Source organism: Lutra lutra, chromosome 10 (assembly GCF_902655055.1).
Source record: "Lutra lutra chromosome 10, mLutLut1.2, whole genome shotgun sequence".
Lineage (NCBI taxonomy): Eukaryota > Metazoa > Chordata > Mammalia > Carnivora > Mustelidae > Lutra > Lutra lutra.
In genome coordinates this window covers 112276592-112283231 of record NC_062287.1, presented here as the reverse complement: position 1 = coordinate 112283231, position 6640 = coordinate 112276592, and positions in this window count along the sequence as shown.

Genomic DNA, 6640 nt, shown 5'->3' with positions numbered 1-6640 from the left:
TGGCTGGGCTTGGACCGGACAACTGACCGGGGAAGCGCCCCAGGCCTGCAGACAGCCATATTCTTTCCCACCAGCCCACGTGATCTTTCTGGCATTTTCTGGCCTCCTGGCCAGGGTAGGTCTTTAGGGACCCTGGGTCAGGTCCTTCCTGACAAACTGGAGGCTGAGGGAAGATGTGTGTGGGGGTAGGTCTCAGAACTGTTAGCCCTGTCCTCCCCACCCAGGTTAGGCCACCCCTTTCCTGGCTAGAGAGAGGAATGGCAGAAAGGGGACCCTCCCCCAGGGCACCTCTGCCCCCATCCTGGGTACAGGGCCTCTAGGGATGGAGACCCTTGCCCAGCCCAGTGGGCTGCACGTGCCTGTGGGGCCCTGATTTCTCTGCGGCACCTCCTCACCTCCCCAACCCTTTGGTCTCCTCCCCGCTTCCAGGGAGAACCTGGGGCTCGTCTCTGTAGGTGGCCCCTGCCAGGCAGACCCTGGTCCCACAGTGGCCAGTGTTGAGGGTAGACATTCCTCTTTCTGAAGGGCCAGCTGGCCCTCTGCTGCCTTCTGGGGCTCCCCTGCGGGGTGCACCCCCCTACACAGGGAGCTCCCCTGAAGCCCAGGGCTCCGCAGCCCCTCCTGCTTCCTGCCCAGTCACACTAAGCTCGAGGGACTGCCCCAGCTTATCTGGCGTCCGCCGCTGAGGAGCCTTGTCTTGTCCCTGGAAGGCAAAGCCGTCATCACCTCCATACGACGGCGACGGCGGCGGCGGCGGCGGCGTAGGAGAAGCAGAAGAGCTGTAGGGGGGCTTGAGAAAGGTGGTGGACGTCGGATCCGAGACTCACTCCAGCCTCCCCCTCCTGGAGAAGGGAGGTTTTCCCGCCTCCTCGGCCAGGGTTCTCGGAGGGCTTAGAGAATGCTCACGAGCCCGGGGTCTGTGCCTGGCATGCAGTAGGCGCTCCATTAAGGCTCCGTGCGTCCCAGGGGTCAGCAGGGGTGAGTAGCCGTGTTGCCAAGGGCCCTGGGTCGGCACAGCGGTCCTCACTCGGCCATCGGCTCGGAGCCCCTCCTAGCCCGGCAGCCTCCGGCTGCAGCCCGGCCCTGCGGAGCATCCCCGGTCCCAGCCCCGCCCACCTGCTCGGCCCCCTCCGGGGCCCCGCCCACCGCTTCCCTGCGCGGCCCCAGCGGCGGCTCCCGGGATCGGGCGGCCGAACCCTTACCCCACAGCGCCCTCTGCTGGGGAGAAGGGAAGTTGCTCCCGGGGCCCGCGGGGAGGCGGAGTCGAGCTTCCTCCCACCTGCTCAAGGCCACCGGCGGGGCCACTGGGCATCTGTACCCGCGCGCTGACCGGCCGCGCAGGGACTGCTCACCAGGCCGGGCCGCAAGCCGCGGGAAGTCTCCCTGCGGGCGCGTGGGGCTGCGGCGTGCGAGGGCCTGGCGGGCGCCCGGCTGCTGGCTCGGCTCACCTGCCTGAAGCAGCGTCCGGGATGCCCCGGCGGAGGACCGGCGGTCGTGGCCTGCGACCCCAGAAGCCAGGGCACATGCGGGCGCCAGACTCCCGCTCTGCCCCAGGAGGCAGCCCGCGGACGCCTGACGGCCGACTTGCAGCCCCCAGGTCTGGAAGGGACCAGACGCCTGTGCTGGGAGGTGTCCCGGGCTCTGGCAAGGGTCTCTGGTGGGCTAGCGAGTGGGTGACGGGTGACAGGCAGGTGTCGGAAGGGCACTGATGCCAGGCTTTGATCACGTGGCCTGGGACTGGCCAAACTGAACGTGGCCGGTCCCTGTCTCGGAGAAAGAAGACGTCTCGGGTGGAGGAGAGGAGAGGGGCTGGGTGAGGGGTTCGCCAGCTCAGGGATCCCGCCTCGCCTCTGGCCCCGGGTCCTCCTCACCTCCTCCGGAGAGGCTTCTGGTAGCTTCCTGAGCCTCTGGCCCCTGCTCACACCTGTTTGCCCCCCTGCCCACTCCCCACTGGTCCAGCTCTCCTGACTTTGTTGATTTTCCTGCTTGACTGTGAGCCCCTCCAGCCGGGGTGGTGTCCATGCTGTTCTCAAGACCCCCTCAAATGGTCCACGGCCCCTGGGGTGGGGGGTGGGGCGCCAAGGTGGTCCTATCGGTGCTCAGAGACAGCATTTGCAAGGAGCCCTGAGCCCGGCCTGGCACCTGGAAAGGCCTCCTTGCTGACGCCCCGGCCGTAGCAATCCCTGCCCGCGCCCACCCGCGTGTCTCACGTCCCCCTCGAAGTTGCAGAGAACCCCCGCAGGGCAGAGGGACATGAGTGAGAGCCTGCTCAAGCAGAGAGGGAGGAGACAGCCTTGCCCGCTGGGGGAGCAAGCTGTAATTTAAGGCTGTAATTTAAGGCAGCTGACAAGCCCCATCTGTGCCAGGAGGCCTGCGTGACCTGCCTTCTCCTTCACACACGGGACGAGGACGGCTGGTGGAGGCCTACGGCTACAGCAGGCTGCGGGGCTCCGGGCAGCGATGCCTGCCTCCACGCCCCGGCCTCCAGCAGGAGGCTGCAAGCCCTATGGCTGTGGCTTGCACTGTCCCAGGGCACAGGGGCTGTCGGAGCCCGGGCCCAGGATGAGGCTGGCCTGCGTGGGCCCAACCCCATCTGCCGGCCTGCCTCTCTTCGGAGGGGTCCTGGGAGCCCGGTCTGCTCGGCAGGAGGGCCGGCAGGTGGTGGCCTCGAAGCTGGGGAGTCCCAGTGTCAGTACCAGGCCACCCTTGACCCAGCGCCGTGTGCACCTTGCGAGCCCTGCGGGGAGCAAAGCTGAGAGGTCCCACCTCCCGGGCTGCCATTTGGGCGGACAGACGAGAAAACACGGATGGAAGGACAGCAGTTCACCCAAGGGCATACCCCCCGGGCTTCCTCTCCCAGCAGCCCTGCTCCCAGACCTCCTCCGCAGCAGGGGCGGCCTGGCCTCTTCTTGAAGGCCGGCCCTCGCACCAACCGCCGTGGACTGGGTCCAGGACGCAGGGGTCTCTCCCCTCCCTGGTTCTGCCTGGCACCTCCCAGGGTCTTTGGCCGGTCCCCATCTGGGCAGCCATATGTTGGGTCTGGAGGGAGGTGTTGAGCCCAAAGGCCCTCCTGTCCCCCTTCTGCGGTCAGGGTGTTTGCTGCCCACATGGCTGGCCGCCTCCTCGGCCCTCCAGGCCATGCTCACACTCTGACTCGGCCCCTGTGGCTCCCACACGCATGTGCCTCCTGGCGCCTGGGCTCAGCACTCCCTCCCTGGTGGGCTGGTTCCCTGGAACCCGGCCTCCTGGGTTGGTGACCATAGGACAAGCTACTTGACTTGAGAGTGGTGAACCTCTGGGCTGGTAGAGTCAGGAGGCCCAGGACCCCGCCCCGGACGGAGGAACGTGCGAGGAGGAGAGTCACGTGACTTGCAGCCTCACTCTTTGCTGATCCGTTTTGGTCCCTGCTGGGTTGCCATGGGGTTTCCGGGGGAAATCCTCAGGATGGGCCTTCTGGCTGGGGTGGGGGTCAGAGACAGAGGAGTGGGGCCCCCGAGTGTGAGAAGCCATCTGTGGCTGGGCTCACAGATGGAGGGGCCCCGTGGCAGGGGATCTCGGGTGGCCCCGCGGGCAACAGCAAGGAGATGGGATTGGGTCTTACAGCGGCAAGGAGTTGAATCTGGCCGACCACACACCTGGATGAGCGCAGGAACAGAATGTCCCCGAGCCTGCAGAAGCAGCGCCACGGGCCGGCCCCTGACTTCTGTCTGTGAGCCCCTGAGCGCAGGACCCAGCAGGCAGGCCTGGACTGTCAGCTCATGGGAGGTAGTGAGGTAGCTGGGGCTCATTTTAAGGGGCTAAGTGTAGGGCAGTTTGTCACAGAAGAGCAGCTAACTAGTATGACCAGCTCACGCCTCAGGTTCCCCAGCTGTAAAATGGGGCCACGGGGCCCTTACTCACGGGTGGTTGTGGGGACTGCCCCCTGCAGGCCCGCACACACCCCACCGCTCTGTTACCCACTTCCTCCAAATCTTTCCTCTGGGGCCTTCTGTGGAGCTCTTCCCTGCACTTCCTGGCCCTGAAGGGCGACACACGGAAACAGGGCCCCTTAAGTGTCTGGTGGTGACAACACCCATGGCCAGACAGACAGAGTAGCGGCTGGTGAGGGAAGGCCTGTGGGTCGCCCGTGGGATCGTGCCCTTGCTGTCCATGGCCGACAGGGCCCCACTGAGGGAAAGGGCCGGTCTCTCCGTGGTTCTGTTGTGAGACGGGGGCTCCCGCCCCAGCCTACGAGCCACCCTCCTGCTGAGCTGGTCCTAAGGGCCCAGAGGGAACTGAGGAAGAAGCCAGGGCAGCCCGAGGGACGGGACAGGGAGAGCCGTCGACCCAGGGCTCCGGGGAGGGCAGGGGTCTGGCAGACCGGCGCGTGTGTGACGGGATGGATGGGCCGGCAGAGGACGGCCATCCGGAAGACACTGCCTCTGACTCAGCCAGCTGAAATGTGAAATTCGCCAGCTGGAAATCAAGGCCCAGAAGGTCCCCAGGACACATCCCACGTTGCCCTGGTGCTGGACAGAGAGTGGGCTCCTCGGGCTGGCAGGATCTGGGCGTCCTTGTCTGCCCCAACCTCACCCAGTGGAGAGAGGACAGGAGGAGGCAGCCCTGGCAGAGTGCCCCCCACCCCTGCCGAGGGGCAGTGGGGAGGCGGAGACAGCGAGGGTATGGTGAGAGGTCTGGGCAGCGGGGACTGCATGGGCCCTCGAGGTCCAGAGGGGCTCCCTGGGAACGGAGGTAGGAGACCAGCCAGGAGGCTTAGCCTGGGGCTGTCCAGCCCCCACTCATTGCTCACACTGGCCCAACAGCACCCCCAAACTCTCTAGTACCCTCACCTCCTCCTCTGGCTCCTGCCAGCTCCCAGCCCCCCAACCCGCCCATCACCACAGGTCTCTGCACAGAAGAGGCAGGGAGAGGCCAGCATCTGGGGAGGGCCCGGCCGTGGTGCCTGCGGCCTCTGCCTCAGCCAGGCTGTGTGCACAGCGCCGGCGCCGCGTCCTGGGCCGCCCTCCTCCTTCCCTGCTGCGGGGGCAGAGCTTGGGGATGAGAGGCTGCTACTTAGCATTCTTCTCCTCACCTCCTCCAGCGGGCGGCCAGGGCCAGGAGCCAGCCACAGCAGTGGGAATGTCGAGGAACTGGGAGCTGCGTTCCCTGAAGGGCTGCAGGTGGGGTCCAGCCCTCAGACCCGCAGGTATGTTCCAGCCCTCGGACCCGCACACAGCGCCTCCTGGGAGGGTGACTGGAGACTGCCCAGCCTGGGGCTCCATCAGGACACGGGGATGCTGAGAGGACCTGACAGCCCCTTGCTGTGGAGGCTGGGAGAGTCTGGGGGCTCCCCTGCCAGCCGTGGTGGTGGAGGGATCTTACCTGCTGGGATGGGAGGCTCAGACCCAGGCTGGCGGCTGCAGAGCATGGCCATAGGGTCAGCTGCGCTGTGGGCAGAGCCCGGAGGGACACGGGGCACCTACAGAGCCTTCTGTGTACCCTTGCATTCGGGGGCATTTCATGGAGCACAGGGGCTGGCCTGGGGGCGCTGCGTCTTCCCCATAAGCCCGTCTTGCCCCATAACTGCCGGAGACATAAATCTGTTTCCTACAAAGACGAGTACAGGACACACATCACAGCTAATGATTGTTACGTTAAACACCCGGTGACAACAGCCAGCACACACGAAGCGTCAAGTCGGGGAGGGCCAGACCCCCCCCCCAACTCCCATCCCCCACAGGGGCTCATTTAATTCTCCCAAAGATGGCCAAGCGGGGCCAATGATCAATACCACTGTTCCCATTTCACAGACTGGGAGAGCAAGGCGGAAAGAGGGTACGGAGGGAAGAAGCCAGATCGGGGCCCAGGCCCCACAGGGCTCAGTGCCATCCCAGCCCCGTCTGACTAGGCTTCACCAGATAACCAGAGCTCCAGCCCCACGCCTCTCCCTGAGGGTCCTGAGCGGGTCACTCCTGCCCGGGTGGGTGCTAACTGTGCTTTCCTCTCCGGGTTCTGCAACCCCAAGCCCCGGGGCTGCAGCCGCGCCTCATTACATAAACACGGGAGGAGAGATGCGGCGGAGGCCACCTCGGACGACCTTCCTGGCAGCTGGCCAGTGGGAGCACGTCTATGCGGCCAGCGCAGCCATCTGGGTAAGTGAGGGGCTCCTGCAGGGGCTCCCTCGAAGACGGAGCCCGGAGGGAACTGGGCTTGCAGCGGTCCTTCTGAGCACCTGAATGTGACCCACAGCTGCCCCACAGAGGAGCCTCCAGTGACATTGTCCCCCCATGATGCCAGGGGGCACCCTGGACTTCAGTCTGAGGGGCTGCTGCCCCGGAGGATCTCAGGCCCAAGGCGGGGCTTCCTACAGGGCAGGGGGGGTGTGTGTGAGCCCAGCTCAGTGCCCGGCAGGCCTTGGGTGGGGGTCCGGGGAGGCTGAGGCTGCGGACCCCGCACTGTGCCCCAGGTCCAGAGGAGCACCCCGCAGCCTCGTCCTCCGCTCTGCCCAACACCCTTTCCAAGTCTGGGTTTTTAAAAAAGCATCTGCTGAGAGCCAAAAAAGTGGAACGTTGCCGGCAGGGAGAAGGGGAGAGTGCGGTTCACAAGTGACCCCGAAGGGGGCGCGTGTCTGCTTACAGGTCGCCAAGCTCCCATCCCGCCA